Source organism: Pelobates fuscus, chromosome 2 (assembly GCF_036172605.1).
Source record: "Pelobates fuscus isolate aPelFus1 chromosome 2, aPelFus1.pri, whole genome shotgun sequence".
Lineage (NCBI taxonomy): Eukaryota > Metazoa > Chordata > Amphibia > Anura > Pelobatidae > Pelobates > Pelobates fuscus.
In genome coordinates this window covers 28,700,756-28,716,698 of record NC_086318.1, presented here as the reverse complement: position 1 = coordinate 28,716,698, position 15,943 = coordinate 28,700,756, and positions in this window count along the sequence as shown.

The window sequence follows — 15,943 nt, the reverse complement described above, 5'->3', positions numbered from 1 at the left end:
GCGCGCAGATCCTACTCACACAGTACAATTGCCATGGAGCTAAAGTCTTTCCCATAGTCTTTCATTATATGAATATATGAAGTCTGGTCCATAGTCCAAAGGCAAGAGGCGGGCAATCAGCCCCCTCCAAGGACACGTGGCGAGGTCGGTTTCGCCACAGGAGGTTAATGTATAACACACACAGGTTACTGGCTATGGGGGGATAATGTATAATAAACACAGGTTACTGGCTATGGGAGGGATAATGTATAATAAACACAGGTTACTGGATATGGGAGGGATAATGTATAATAAACACAGGTTACTGGCTATGGGGGGATAATGTATAATAAACACAGGTTACTGGCTATGGGAGGGATAATGTATAATAAACACAGGTTACTGGCTATGGGAGGGATAATGTATAATAAACACAGGTTACTGGCAATGGGGGGATAATGTATAATAAATGTATGCTGTCTAGGACGTGGGAGGGTCTGGGAGGGAGGGTCTACTTCTGATTGGCTGGAATGTGTCTGCTGACTGTGAGGTACAGTGAGGTAACTATGTAACTATGTAAGATATGCCACCGGGTGGTCCATAACATCGTCCCCAACCTGGCTTAATACCACTCCCAGTCCAAACATTGAGGCATCTGTGTGAACGAAAAACCTTTTTAGTATGATCAGATGCCGCCAACACAGGAGATGCACTTAACTCAGCTTTGAGTTTCTGGAAAGCCTCCTCAGGGGACCAGACTACTTGTCAGGACAGGGACTTTTTAGTGAGGTCAGTCAGGGGTTTGGCGAGGGCACTGTATTCAGATACGAATTTTCTATAATAACCAGCAGTGCCTAGGAATGCCATAACCTGTGTCTTAGTCCGGGGTTGGGGCCACTGTGTGATGGCCTTAATTTTTGCGGGTTCTGGCCTCTGTTTCCCTGACCCTACTCTGTGTTCTAAATACTGGACTTCGGCCATGCCTACGTGGCATTTTCCGTGCTTCAAAGTGAGCCCTGCGGTTTGAATCCGGTTGGGCACTACTGAGATGTGTTCCAGGTGGGTCTCCCAGGTGCCACTGAATATAGCTATATCATCCAGATAAGCACAAGCGAAGCCCTGAAATCCCTCTAGGAGCCGGTCAGCCATCCTTTGGAAAGTAGCTGGGGCATTCTTCATCCCAAATGGCATGACCTTAAAATGGTACAGGCCAAATGGGGTGACGAATGCCAACTTTGGAATGGCCTCAGACTCCAAGGGGATTTGCCAATACCCTTTACACAAATCAATAGTGGTCAAGTAATTCCCCCCAGCCATACGGTCAAGTAACTAGTCTACTCTTGGCATGGGGTATGCGTCTGTGTCTGTCCTATCGTTTAATTTGTGATAATCTATGCAGAACCATGTGGTACCGTCTTTTTGGGGAACCAGGACCACCGGGGAAGCCCACGGACTTTGAGACGGTTCTATTACTCCTAGCTCTAGCATATCTTGAATTTCTTTTAACATACTTTCCCGTGCTGCTTCGGGAATCCGGTAGGGCTGCTGCCGCAGGGGTAACTGGCCTAGGGTCTCCACTCTGTGGACTGCCAGGGTCGTATAGCCTGAGGCTGCTGAAAACATGCCCCCAAATCCCTTTTACAGTTGGGAAGCCTGAGTTTGCTCTTTTTGGTTCAATTCGGGGCCTAACTGTACTTGTTTTACCCCGGTAGGTTCCTGAGGGAGTAGGTCGGGTAAAGGAATACCCTCACTATCCTCATAAGCCGGAGCGCATACTGCGGAGACTTCCTCTGGTCTCATCGGATCCTTTCATCTGAACAGTCTGCCACAATGTAAGTGGTATCACTGATCCTGTCTATCGCAGTGTAGGGGCCCTGCCAGGAGGCTTGCAACTTGTTGGTCTTAGTGGGCTTTAGCACCAGGACCTTTTGTCCTACTTCCAGTATACGGTCCCTAGCACCCTTATCATACCAGCGCTTCTTTCGCTGTTTGGCCGCCCGCAGATTCTCCCGAATCGTTTCGGTCAGAGCCTGCAGACGGTCCCTCAGCTCCAGTACAAATGTTACTATAGGGGTACCTGCGTCTCCCATATCTCCTTCCCAATGCTCCTGTACCAGGTCTAGGGGTCCCCGGACCCATCTCCTGTATAGCAGTTCAAACAGGGAGAATCCGGTGGACTCCTGAGGTACTTCCCGATACGCAAAGAGCAGGTGGGGGAGGAACTTTTCCCAATTCCGACAGGTCGCTGTGAACGTGATTAGCATTTGTTTAAGGGTGCCATTGAAATGCTCACAGAGGTCATTCGTCTGGGGGTGATATGGTGAACTTAGTATGGGCTTTACCCCACAGCTCTGCCAGAGCTGTTGGGTAACCACCGCTGTGAATTGGGTTCCATGATCAGACACTATCTCCCTAGGGAATACCACCCTAGTGAATACCTGAACCAGTGCTTCCGCCACTGTCTCTGCATGTATAGTGGACAGGGCTATTGCTTCCGGATAGCGGGTAGCATAGTCCACCACAGTAAGAATGTATTTCTTACCGGATGGACTGGGTTTGCTGAGTGGCCCGACTAAATCTACGGCCACCCGGAAAAAAGGTTCCTCGATTAGGGGTAGAGGGCGCAGTTTTGCCCGGGGATGGTCCCCCCTCTTTCCCACCTTTTGGCATACCTCGCAGGTCCGACAGTAATCCTGCAACTCCCTAGTGACTCCCGGCCAGAAGAACGACTGGGTGAGCCAGTCCCTAGTCTTTTTTATTCCTATGTGGCCTGCTAGGGGAATATCATGGCTGATCCGCAATAATTCAGCCCGATACTTACGGGGTACTATTAATGGTCTTTTAGCTACTTGGCTCACCCCTTTCTCTGTCCCCCCTGTCACCCGGTATAGTAAACCCTTTTCCCAGGTAAACCTTGCCTGATCTACGTCCCCCTGGGGTTGGTCTGCCTCCCTCAGATACCCTCTTAGTGTGGGATCCTCCCGCTGGGCCTGCCCAAAGTCTTGAGGGGTACCCCAGTAGGATGTATGGTCAGGGTTAACTGTCAGGAGTTTATTGCTTACCTGGTCCTCGGATGAGGGGGAGGCCTCCTGTTATGGTTACTCCCAGGCTAGCTGGAAGCTGGACCGCTTGGATAGTCTGGATCTCAAATGTAGAGAGAGAAAGGAGCCGCTTCAGCTAGTAGACCATAACAATCCTGTAAGTGTAGACAATCTCACTAGCTATGGTAGAGCTAGGATAACCTTTTCCCCACAAAACGAGTCGAGGCTGCGATTTGAAGGTCAAGCAAGAATTGGCTTTAATGGCACACAGGTATCGGTATTTATGCAAAATCTCAGGTTCAGGGACAGCACCCTCTGGACCTGATGGGATACAGGGACAATACAAGTGGTCAACCAATAAGAATACAATGTATCTTTTGAATTTGTCACCTCCCAGCTTGGAGATAATGAATCCAACGGTTGTGACAATACAATTATCTCCAAGCGCCCAAAATACCACGTTTTCTTGCCACATAAAAAACAGGTTAAAAATACATAACTTTAACAGTTTTATACATAATTCGTGCATTCTACCATTCATTATGTAGCCCCGGTCTGGGTGAAATAGTTCACCGAAGAGCGCCCCGAACCCACGAGCTGTACGCTTAGTTTCCTCATTATAAAATCCGTTCATGTCTTTGGTCCCGGGCTTGAGATGGTGAAAGGGTTAATGCTGTCTTGGACTCAATTCCCTCAATTCTGTATCTCTCGGTCACCACATCAATTGATGGGAGAAACTTGTTTAGCAAATAACGGACAGACACGAAAGGTGCTTGACAAGTTCTCAAATGCTTTACTGTGTAATGAGTATTTATGCAAATTAAGTTACTTGAGTCATGAGATATGCCATACAGAATATAAGATTGACTACTTCGTTAAATATCACATGTTATTCTGGCAATGGTAAGATAAGACCTTCTTTGAATATGTCTGCAATGTATATCCTGGGCAAGACATCCTGAAATGTCGTATTTCCTATAGAATTGTATAAGTCTGTCACATTCAATCATATTAGAACATCCTATAGAATTGTATACTAAGCATATTATCACATTGTCAGACATCCTATAAGGAAAAATGTTATTGTCCAAGTCTTTCACAGTCAGCATATCTATGACGTACATTAAATTTAGTATACAAAGCAAAAAGTAGTTTAACTGTTCAAGTCAACAATAATGATAATACATCTTATAAAATGATATAAGAGAAATTAACTATCTAATATTCTTTCAGATGGCGGCCATGTTTTTAAGTGAGTCAATAGGCAGCGGGACCTTGACCTCAAACTCGTGGAACGAGTAACGGCTAGGGTTTTGCACGAATCCCCGCTCTGTTACTGGATGTCTCAGCTGTTCGAGAGATGAACGCAGACTGCCTGAAATGGGTACTTAACCTGCGGTTAACCGCAAAACGCAACATTCTAATTGAGGCCACATGCCAGGCTGTAGGTGGTCCCTGTTCGTGAACCTTCCGGTAGTTCCAGTATCGGGAGATGGAGCACGAACGTGAATGCCCTGAGGCCGTCAATTAGGTTGCGGTTAACTGCAGACCACAACTCTCTGGGCGATCAATTAGAGACACACTCCACTTGTAGGGTGGTCGGCCATTCGGTTATTAGAGGTGACCGGGGTTAAGTGGCGGCACATGCCAGGGGCCGGGTGGTCCATTGTTCGTATCATGAATGGGTATCAGGTAACCAGTTCGGGAGTTGGGTACAAAATTATAGTACCGAAGCAAAACGTAGGAATAAACAACGTTATAACTTGTCTGCAAAGATTTTGTAACACCTCCATAGCTCTGGACTGCTGCCGGGTGGTGACAGGTAACGCTCCTTCTGGGCTGGGTGCTATCAATTGGACGTCAAGCACCCTAAATCATTTCCCAACAATAGTTTGGCTGGTAAATCTGGCATGATGCCCACTTCCACAGACTTGGCCCCAGTACCCCAATCAATGTGTACTCGAACCGTTGATAGCTTATGTATTGCACCTTCGGCTACCCTTACAGCAATGGTGTGCCCTGTGTGCTGCGAAGGTGTGACCTGGTGAGGTTGTACCAGGGTTATAGTAGCCCCGCTGTCTCTCAGCCCTCTAGCTTCTTGTCCATTTAATTTCACGGACTGGCGGTGGTGAGACCGGTTATCTCCAGCAGCTCGTATGGGGTTCACTTTGTGTAATGTGGACCAGTTTTCAGTATTGTTACTGGTTGACCCTTGAGCAGGGGGGTTGTAATCCTCCTGTACACAGTGGGCAGCTGCTTTTGTTGGTGGGACTAGTGTTTGCCCCCAGCGGTCTGCAGTACATTGCGGGCAATTGGGTTTAATGTGTCCCACTTGTTTGCACCCATAACACATTGGGGTGGTCTTTTGGTATCCAGTGGTGGTAGGGTTGCTCACCGGTGGGGTTACCCTCTGCGGGGTAACTGTAGGGGCGAGATCCAGTGAACCCTCGATTTCCATCAAGCTGTCTGCTCTCATGAAATTTGTCAGCTAGCCTTGCTGCCTCTTCCAAGGTCTGTGGCTTCCTGTCTCTGACCCAGTCTCTAACCTCAGCTGGAGTGTAGTCATAAAACTGCTCCAGCAGCATTAATTGTACGGCATCTGTCGTCTGACTTCCCTGCATCCAGTTACCGGCAGCGCGTTGCATACGGAATGCCCACTCTGTGTAGGAATCCTTGCCTTGTCTCCTGAGGGCCCAAAATTTCCTTCTGTGGTCTTCAGCAGTTACAGCGTACCGAGCTAACAAAATGAATTCATGAGTCGAAAGTTTAGGGAGACCTGGATAGGGGAGAAGGACTCCCATGCAGAGTGGGCATGCCGCATAACAAGGACTCCCATCAAGCCAAGTTCCCGGAGATCACCCAGCTCGTCATGCTAGAGCACTTTTTCAATGGGCTCCCCAATGACACAGCTAGTGAGAGACCGCCAGACCCAAGAAGTATTGGTAAGAGCTGCTGAAGCTTGCTCACGATATCTCCTTGGCAGAGCATTTGGGCAGGAGTCTGACAGCGTCTCGGCTCACCCACAACTTCTTCTGGCCAGGCTTCTCTCAGGATCAGAGGCAGTACTGCCAGATGTCTGCCAGAGAGTGGGGAAGAGAAGGGACCGGCACAGGGCCCCCCTCCATCCCCTACCTATTAGTGAAGATCTGTTCGGCAGAGTAGCTGTCGACATTACAGTTGCGCAGGCACTTTGGTGACTCTAGAGAACCTCTGGCCAATCACACATCCCTGTCACGGCGACTTTGAATTTGGATGTCTGCCCTATCAACTTTTGATGCCATTTTCAGCGCCTACCATGATGACCATGGGTAACAGGGAATCAGGGTTCAATTCCGGAGAGGCAGCCTGAGAAACGGCTACCAAATCCAATGAAGGCAGCAGGCGCGCATATTACCCACTCCCAACGCGGGGAGGGTAGTGACGACAAATAACAATACAGGACTCTTTAGAGGCCCTGTAATTGAAATGAGTCCACATGAAATCCTTTAACTATGATCAATTGGAGGGCAAGTCTGGTGCAGAGCGACTGACCCGTGTGTGCTGCAGCTGAAACACCACCATCGAATATAGGTAGTGGGCAGAATACACAATATTTTATTGGACAATATTTTATTTTTCCACCGTTCTGGACTTTATTGGACTATCAAGTTTTATTGGATGATCTATTTTTATATTTTCATTGCAATCACTGTGGTAATACTAATCTTAAACTTCTTCCCACTTTTAATATATCAAGACTTTTCACTGTTTAGTAGAAGATTCTTTCTATACCATTTATCTTTTGATACAAGGCTGCCACCTAGTGGATTTATTTATATTGCAACCAAAGTTTTTAGCATTTTAAGATTCTTTGTATTTCCCTAATTTATTTATAAATAGTTCTGATTGTATATTTCAAGTTTTTACAGTTCTGTCTAGATTATCTTAACAGTGTGTAGCATCCGGTAAGAGATCTCCTAGTACGTGTAGGCTTTTCCACCTACTATCATTCATTTAAACTCCACTATCGCCTGCTGCTGCTCGCACAGTCTCTCCAGCATGTGCAAGCTGGAGTTCCACCTTGTGGGCACGTCGCATATGAGGCGGTGAGTGGGAAGGCCAAAGTTACGCTGCAGACAGACAGGCGAGCAGCAGACAGGCGAGCAGCAGCATTGTGAGAACGCCGAAAGCGCGCACAGCCGCTACAGTGAATGTCACATCCTGTTCCAAGTTGCGGATCAGTCTGGTGATGGCTTCTGGTATCCAGTACTCTTTTTACTGAAGCTGCATCAGGATCCTGGTATGTGGCTGCACAAATGCTGGTGCTCAACACCAGGGGCAAGCGGTTACCCTGTACCAGACCCTGCTAATCCATTCCACACTGTGACTCCTAACTTCAACATCAGGCATACTGTGTCCCGGTCGTCCGACCGCCGCCCACACAGTGTCTGGGTCCCGGTCACCAGACTGTGAAACTGCGAATGGCTCTTTAAATCTGTCATGGTTGCTTTTATCGCTCCATCTGTTACTTGGATAACTGTGGGACTTCTACAGATAATACCTGCTAGGGAACGGCCGCTCTGCTTTTGCACCCTGCTCCCTCTTATGCTATGCTGGTGCCTCTGTGCCACCAGCACCTCTTCCTCCAAACTGCACACATCACTCGCATGACCTTGATTCCATGTGGGGTCTAGGAACTCATCATCCTCCACATCATCTTCCACCCACTCCTCAACCCTGCCCTTCTTGCCGGTCTGCACACTGCAGAAAGCCACAGCAGTTGGCACCTGTATTTTTCCAGCATGTAAACTCTACAAAGGACATATGGAAATTGTTTTAGAATTGTATCCAGGCAACAGTGTTCCCTATAAACTGACCTCTCAGTTTGACTTGTGAGGGTATTGCCCCCAAATTACAATATTGTTATATTGGTATTTGACGGTTCTATTTGACTGTCAGATATGAAGTGCAGGCCACAAATGTACTATTTAGCACCCAAAAAATTTGAATTGGTCAAACTGTGCTGTAACCACAGTATTTGACGATTCTATCTGCCTGTCAGATATGAAGTGCACACCCCAGATGTACTTATTATCACCTAAAACAATTTTAATTTTTCAAAGTGCGCTTAAAGCACAGTATTTGACAGTTACATAGTTACATAGTTACATAGTTAGATAGCTGAAAAGAGACTTGCGTCCATCAAGTTCAGCCTTCCTCACATTTGTGTTTTGCTGTTGATCCAAAAGGCAAAAAAAAAAAAAAAAGTTTGAAGCACAATTTTGCAACAAGCTAGGACAAAAAAATCCTTCTTGACCCCAGAATGGCAGTCAGATTTATCCTTGAATCAAGCAGTTATTACCCTACATTGAAAGATTATATCCTTGAATATTCTGTCTTTGCAAGTATGCATCTAGTAGCTGTTTGAACATCTGTATGGACTCTGATAAAACCACTTCTTCAGGCAGAGAATTCCACATCCTGATTGTTCTTACAGTAAAAAAAACCTTTCCTTTGCCTTAGACGAAATCTTCTTTCTTCCAGTCTAAACGCATGGCCTCGTGTCCTATGTAAAGTCCGGTTTGTGAATAGATTTCCACACAATGGTTTGTATTGGCCCCGAATATATTTGTATAATGTTATCATATCCCCTCTCAGGCGACGTTTTTCTAAACTAAATAGGTTTAAATTTGTTAACCTTTCTTCATAGCTGATATGTTCCATTGCTTTTATTAATTTTGTAGCTCAGATATTTGACTCTCAGATATGAAGTGCACACCCACATTTACTTTTTATCACCCAAAACAATTATATTTTTTCAAAGTGCGCTGAAAGGACAGTATTTGATGGTTCTATTTGACTCTCAGATATGAAGTGCACCGCAGGACGCAAATGTACTATTTAGCACCCAAAAAAAATTGAGTTGGTCAAACTACGCTGTAACCACAGTATTTGACAGTTCTATTTGAATGTCAGATATGAAGTGCAGGCCGCAAATGTACTATTTAGCACCCAAAAAAATTTGAATTGGTCAAACTGCGCTGTGACCACAGTATTTGACGGTTCTATTTGACTGTCAGATATGAAGTGTCTAGCGAACTCACCCCTTTAACAGAGTTTGCCATGAGCTTTTGGAGGGGGCTGCTTGCCCGCCTCCTGCCCTGTGACTATGGCCCCTGGTAAATGTGTACTTTTTAGAAATAGTGTATGGACATACTGAAACTTTTTGGACACTTTCTCTTTCCCTCCCCCGGATCCATTGTTATCCAGCAGGGTATTGTCCCAGGGACACTGCCAGACTCTTGTGAAACTGGTTTGGGCCGGAAAGCCATGCTGGCAGTGGGTTTTAAAAATACTTTTGCTAACTTTTGAACCCCTAGTCTGATTCGTGCCATTTTTTAATAAGTTGTTCCCCTGAATGGATTGATTGTGAACATGTAATTTTTTATTTATTTTTTTTTACTTTTATTGTTTAACTTTGCACTTTACATTGTATGAAAAGGATAAAGGAGTCAAAAATCTCATAACAGGTAATGCGTTACAATGTGCACGAGTGTTACAGAAGTATCAAACTTTGGGATGGTCCTAGCTTGACAAAATTTCTAAAATACATTATTGTCAATTTAGATAACAGTAAACATTAGTTCGGTGAGGTATAAGAAGCAGTATGCAATGGTGTGGCTACACATATGTTAGGTAGTCATCAGACTATCTCACAGAAAACCAAGTGGGTTATGTATCGTGGAGTGGAGAACAAGCAGAATCTTTAATGTACTTGTCCCAAGGTGCCCAATTATATGAAAACACATCGTAAGTGCCAGAGAAGGAGTGTGAGAGCTCATCCATTTGCCTGAAGGTGTCTACTTTGGTAATCCATTCCCTGATGGATGGGGGTTTGGTTTGCTTCCATTTGAGCGGAATTAGACTATTTGCTGCTGTAAGCAGATGATAGAGCAGGATACGCATTGATTTTGGTAAAGGGTTTGGGAAGAGCATGAATAGTAGAGCCTCAGGAGTTTGTGGGATTGCGTAGCCAGTAATAAGTGTTATTATGGTGGTTATTTTGCACCAGTATGATTGTATTATATTGCAAAACCACCAGATGTGGCCCGGGGTCCCTGCGTCATTTTTGCATCTCCAGCCTAGGTTGGAGGAGTTTGGAAAGAATTTGCAAATTCTGGTTGGGGTGAAGTGCCACCTAGATATGCGCTTATAGTTACTCTCTTGGGTGATAGTATTGCTAGAGGACTTAAAGGTGTTTCTAAATATAGTTCCCCAATCTTCAGGTGTTAGTGTGATCTTTAAGTCTTTTTCCCAAGACTTTGTGAATTCTGGGAGGTGGGCGTGGAGATCCGTCTGTAGGATTTTATAGAACACGGTGATGTGTTTCTTTGTCATAGTCCCCAAAAAGGCTCTAGCTTCGAATACCGTCAATGGTCTGTCACCCTGTGCGAGGGTAGGATGCGTTTGTAGGAAGTGCGTGAGTTGCGTGTATTTGTAACATTGCATTGGTGTGTGTGTGGGTGTGGGGATTAGATCCGAAATTGGGATCGTTCCCTGACTATTTAGTACGCCTTTCAGGAGTAATTGCTCCTGTTGGTTCCCAAAGTCTCGGTATGCATTCTGTGGAATGCCTGGTTTGAAGTGTGGGTTCCCTGTAATTGGGTACAGTGGGGATGGATCCAGGGCAATATGGTCGAGTTTCTTGACATTGTTCCAGTATCTTAGTGTAGGGATTAATGTCGGATGGTCTTTGTGATTCGGGAGGACTAGTTCTAGGCCTGAGGCATGCCAGGGTATTGTTCGAATGTGGACTTGTAAGCTGGTTGCTTCTATTTGTACCCATTGTTTCTGGTTATAATTGTTAGTCCAATGGTAGATTCGGGATAGAATGACTGCCCTATGGTATGTCTCTATGTCTGGTGCCCCCAGGCCGCCTTGTGTTTTGTGTCTCGTTAAGTTTGTGTATTGAGTCCTTGGGTGTTTTCCCACCCACAGAAAGTTGGAGAAGTATTGCTTTACCGTCTTGAAGAATGAGGTTGGAATCTTTATGGGTAATGTTTGTAAAATGTACAGGAATTTCGGCAAGATGGCCATTTTTAAGATGTGTACTCTGCAGAGCCAGCTGAATTGAGGTTTGTTCCATGTTCTTAAGTCCCTGTCTATGTTGGCCATTAGTGGGGGAAAGTTGAGGTCATATGTTTTGTCTAAGGAGTTCGTCAATTGTATTCCCAGGTACCTTACAGAATTCTGTGGCCAATGGAATGGGTATGTCTGTCTAAGTCTGGTCTCCAACCCCTTCGAAATGTTCAGAGGGAGGATCTCACTTTTGCTACTATTCATTTTGTAGTTGGACACTAGGCCGTATAGATCAATCTCTTGTAACAGGTGGGGTAGTGAGGTTTCTGGGTTTTTTATTGTGTATAGTAAATCATCTGCAAAGGCAGATACGTTGTATTCCCGGTCGGCTACTTGTATGCCTTGGATATTCAGGTTGTTTCTGATTCCCTGAAGGAAGGGCTCTAGTGTTAGGATGAAAAGAAGGGGGGATAGAGGACACCCTTGTCTCGTGCCATTAGAGATGCGGACTGTGTCCGAGAGTTGGCCATTGACCCTTATTTTTGCACCTGGCTTAGAGTAAATAGCAATTGGGACCACGATAGCCAATTGGGACCGAAGCCCATGGCCTGCATTGTGGCTTTTAGCAGGGATCAGTCCACCCTGTCAAACGCCTTTTTGGCGTCGATCGTGAGGATAAGGCTCGGGTCACCCTTCGTCTTTGCACGATACATGAGATTCAGCACTTTGGTGGTATTATTTTTGGCTTCTCGCCCTGGCACGAACCCGGCCTGGTCAGGGTGAACTAGTCCCTGCAAGTATGGTTTGAGGCGGACAGCTAGTATCTTTGTAAAAATTTTTAGGTCAATATTTATTAGTGAAATGGGCCTGTAGCTGCCGCATTCCGTGAGATCCTTGCCTGGTTTGGGAATAAGTGTAATATGCGCTTCTAATGTTTCTCATGGCAGAGTGTGTCCATGGTTTAAGGAATTGAATGTCGCTAGGAATGGTTTGTTTAGGGTTGTGGAGAAAGTTTTGAAGTATTTGGCCGTAAAGCCATCTGGCCCGGGGCTCTTTCCCAGTGGTAGTTGTCTTATAATTAGGGAGACTTCTTCGGATGTGAGTGGAGAGTCTAGTATTTGCCTAGCGTTTGGAGGGATTGTCTGGGCTAATCTCTTTGTGAGGAAATTTTGGATGCTGTCTGGATCTGGTGGTTGGGGTTTTAGGTTATATAGGCTTGAGTAGTAAGAGTGGAATTCCCTCAGTATGTCTGGCAGTAAATGGGTTACTGTCCCTGAGGATTTTTTAATGTGGGTTATGTACGTTTGTTGCCTCTCTTTTTGTATCGCCCTGGCCAACATGCGGCCGCATTTTCCGCTCTGGGTGTAATACTTGTGTCTAGTGTATAGGAGCGACCTTTGAATTTTCGTATTCAGAAGTGTTTGGAGGGTAGAGCGCTTGTCTGTGAGTTCTTTGTAGGTATCTAGGATCATGTGCCGTTTGTGAGCATTTTCTAAGCCTTTGGGCCTCCCTCGCTTTCTTGTGCCTGGACGCTAGGGCAATTATGTGTCCCCGTACTACGGCTTTATGGGCCTCCCAGATTACTGTGGGTGAGACTGTAGGTGTACTGTTTTCTTCAAAGTAGTTATTGAGCGTCTCTCGTATTTGGGCAACATGTGTCGGGTCGTTGAGTAGTGAGTCATTAAGTTTCCATTGTGATCTAGATGGGATCAGGTTAGGTATACGAATAGACATAGATAGGGGACCATGATCGGACCATGTAATGGGGCCGTACTCGCAGGAATGTATGAGGTGTAGGTGTCTGTGCTGTAGGAAGAGCATGTCCAGTCTCGAGTATGTATGTTGAACCGCTGAGAAGAAGGTGTAGTCCCGGGAGGTGGGGTGTGTTATTCGCCAACAGTCAAAAAGGTGATGATTGTCTAGGATTTGAACGATTCTAGACCTGGAGGTCGCGTTGTATTTAGTGGATTTGGAGGTTGTGTCTAATTCAGAAACTAGTAAGATGTTGAAGTCTCCCCCCAGTATAAGAATCCCTTCCGTGGGTTTGTCTACAGCATTCAGATATTTGCGTGTATGTTTGCATTGTTTGCTATTAGGAAGGTATAGATTGGCAAGTGTCACTACGGTGTTCCCTATCTTCCCTTTGACTATCAAAAGCCTACCTTCTGAGACTGATTGGTGTGATAGGTATGTGAAGGGTACGTGTTTTCCTATCAGAATGGCTACCCCTTTAGATTTGGAGCTTTCGTAATTGCTAAAGTACCCTGTTGGGTAGTGTTTATTGCGAAGGGTTGGGGCTGAGTTAGCTTTAAAGTGATTTTCTTGTAGAAATGCTATGTCCGTTCTGAGAGTGTGAAGTTCCCGAAGAGCTAGGGATCTTTTGGTTGGTGAATTAAGCCCCCTCGTGTTTAGGGTCGTTATGCGTATGGTTGCCATGTGTGGTTATCCAAGTGATGTCACTGCTTCCGGGAGTATTAGATAATGTAAGTGTGGGCACAGCGGATACACTGAAAACAATATATAAGAGATATCGACTCAAATAGTAAGAGTATTAAGTGCAGATTCCAATGTAACAATGAAAAAAAAAACGGATTAATCCAACTATATACAAAGACTTTGAATAAACTCTGGAGCGAGCAATTGAGAGTGCGATTGTGTTGTGGGTGTGTAGGCTCTTTTAGCCGGTGGCTTTCCCCGAGTGTATTGGATGGTCTCGGGGATACAGATACGGCACCGCAGGGGCTTGTAATGCTGCTGCAGAGTGTCTCGCAGTCTGTGGTGGGGGGTAAGTCTAAGTTGTTTTGAGTGGTTTAAGGAGAGGTGGCGGGCAATCCACCTGTCAACTTATGTGTGGAAATGGATTTTGGGTGTTAAGTCTTAGTAAGGAATTGGGACACATGTGGGCTTTACTTGCCATGATCGGGTCTCCTGGCCCGTTTGTGTGTCGTGTTGTGTGCGGCTTCGGTTATGGTCAGCACTCTCAAAAGCTTACTCTTGGTAGTAACTTCTCAGGACCCCCGACCTAGAGGTGAACGTGGCAATATCTTCTGAAGTGGTTACAGTAGCGGAGGTCCCGTTGTGAGTGGCTGTTAAAGAAAGGGGGAAACCCCATCTGTACTTGATGTTCCTAGTGCGCAGGATATCTGTCAGGGGTTTAAGGGTTCGTCTTGCTTGCAGTGTCATCCAAGAAAGGTCCGGGTATATTTGTATTTGGGCCCCCATAAATAGTAGCGGTTGAGTCGTTTTTCTGAGTTCGCAGAGGATTTCTTCTTTCACCCCATAATAGTGTAGGCGACAAATTATGTCTCTTGGGGCGTCTAAGGCTGGACCCTGCGGTCTAAGTGCTCTATGAGCTCTGTCAAAGAGGATATGTTCCGCCGGATCTTTGTGCAGTAGGTAATTGAATAGTTCTTGGAGTGTTTTAGGGAGGTTTTCCCCTTCTATTTCTGGCATGCCCTTCAGCCTTAAGTTGTTACGTCGCCCCCTATTGTCTAGGTCATCAATAGCTCTGTACATTAACGCCAATTGCGTGTTTTGTGCTTCCAATGCCTGTTGGACCTGTTTAACTTGTGTGAGTGTGTGATCCTGATTATCCTCCAATGATTCAATACGTTCCTCTACCCCTTTAACTTCCGTCGCCATGTTGTCTAATTTATTTTGAAAGGAGGATTCCATTTTCTGGATCAAGGCTGCTATATCTTGTTTGGTTGGCAAGTTGCTGAGTATGGCTCTCAGGTCAGCATCTATGTTGGTGGAGGCACTGTCTGAGATGGCTGGGCTTAATGGGGGTGAGGATGAAGGGTGCTCGCCGCCATTTTGGGGCCTATCTCCTCCGCGGCGTTTTGCGCCGGATTTTCTTTAAAGAATTTATTTAGGGCGCCCGTTTTTACAGCGGACTGTTTGTGGGAGGCTTGGGCAGGTGTGGTACCTTTTTTAGGGTGCCCCATGTTGCTCTGTGCGCCCGATGATCGTGGATTGCCCGCGGTCTCCTTCAGAGCTCAGCTAGTGCACGTCCAGCTCGGCTCGCGGTCGGCTCCGCCCCCGAATATGTAATTTTTATGTGAGTTCCTGTTTAACCCTCAAAGTGAAGTGTCGTCTCATTCTTGGGGGGAATTTGATTGTATGCCGATTGCCAGGAGTGTAAGCTGTTTGTATGGCTTTTCCAGTTTGGCTGCTTCCAGTGTTCGTGTGTCTCTTGTTCGGGAGTTGGTGAATTCATGCAGTTTGCAGTTCGGGAGATTGGTGATTGCAGTAGCTGCTGGTCTATCTGGAAGGGGATTATCGCCTAAACGGGTTTTATCCGCCTGTGAGCGAAACGGTCCGTTACAATTGGTGGCAAGCGACGGGATCATTCCCACAGCCCAGAAAGACAGCTACAAGACAAAACCAGCTCGTGGATTCACAATTTGAGGGCAACGCTAGTACCCGTACAGTGCCCCTATCTACAAAAGAAGCAACTTCAGCAGAGCAAGCATGGCACCCAGCTACACTCAGGAGGAGTTTGACAGAAAGTTTACATCGCGGCTGGCTTTGTACGGACCCAACCCCCCGGAAAGATCCGTGCAGCTCGTGAGGAGACACGTGGAAGAGTACCTGCAGGTCAAAGCAGAGCGAGCACATGAGTTGGCAGGTTGGGAGAGACTCCAGTGGCCGAGCAAGTTACAGGGAGAGAAGTGTGTCGTCCTTCCTCCCCAGCGGAAGTGCGACAGCTACACTCAGGAGGAGTTTGACAGAGAGCTGAGATCGCGGCTAGCTTTATATGGACCCAACCCCCCGGAAAGATCCGTGCAGCTCGTGAGGAGACACATGGAAGAGTACCTGCAGGTCAAAGTGTTGTAGAATTATTAGACCCCTTATAACCTATA